Below are 1,270 nucleotides of genomic sequence, written 5' to 3' on the forward strand. Positions count from 1 at the left end.
AACAATTGACAATGTACTTCTAGTTGAAAATCTACATTTTAACCTGCTAAGTATTAGTTAAATGTGTGATGTTGGATATACAGTAGAATTTCTTAAACATGCATGCCTAGTTAAAAACTCTCAGGGTAGCACACTACTAACCAGAAATAGGTTAAGAAATATATACAAGGTAGATTGGAAAAATGAAGTGGAACATCCTATTTGCATGGTAGCTAAAACCGATCAAACTTGGTTATGGCATAAAAGGTTAAACCACTTAAACCTCAAAACCTTAATCTACATCCGCAATAAAAAGTTAGTTGAAGGAATTTTTGATATAGTATTTAATAAGGATAAGGTGTGTTCAACATGTCAAATGGGTAAACAAACTAAATCAACCTTTAAGAGTAAAGGACACATTCATTCTAGCCGATGTTTAGATCTTTTTCACATGGATCTATGTGGACCGATTAGGGTCACCAGCCTAAGTGGTATGCTTTACACTATGGTTGTTGTTGATGATTATTCTAGATATACATGGGTCACATTTTTGGCATCTAAACGTGAAACCGCATCCAATTTAATTACATTGCTTAAGCGTTTACAAAATGAAAAATCAATATGCATAAATAGCATTAGGAGTGATAGAGGAGCCGAATTTACAAATAGTACTCTAAATGCATTTCTTGATGAATTCGGCATTAGACACGAGTTCTCTAGTGCTAGAACTCCTCAACAGAACGGTCTGGACGAAAGAAGAAACCGAACTCTCAAGGAAGCTGCAAGGTTTATGATAGCCGACTCAGGTGTTGCTCAAAAATTTTGGGCTGAAGCTATCAATACTGCATGTTATACACAAAACCGGTCTTTGATTAACAAATTTCACAATAAAACACTGTACGAAGTGTATTTTAATAGAATTCCCAACATTTGGTATCTTAAAATTTTCGGTTGTAAATGTTACATTCACATTAATGGCAAAAACTACTTATCTGCTTTTGATGCAAAATCCGATATTGGAATAATGCTAGGATACTCAGCGGTTAGTAAAGCATATAGAGTATATAATACTAGAACCTTAACCATGGAAGAATCTCTTCATGTTGTATTCGATGAATTGGTTGAAAGTAACACTGCATCATCCTTTGATCTACACAATAGATTAGAAAATAACAATATCCATTCTGATAGTGAAGATGAGATTCCGGTTTTCAGACGGTTTGTCCATGACCAAATGGGTGTTGTTGAAACCCAACCGGATCAAGCTGTCACACAGGAGGAAGCTGACACC

This window comes from Impatiens glandulifera, chromosome 7 (assembly GCF_907164915.1).
Source record: "Impatiens glandulifera chromosome 7, dImpGla2.1, whole genome shotgun sequence".
Taxonomy (NCBI): Eukaryota; Viridiplantae; Streptophyta; class Magnoliopsida; order Ericales; family Balsaminaceae; genus Impatiens; species Impatiens glandulifera.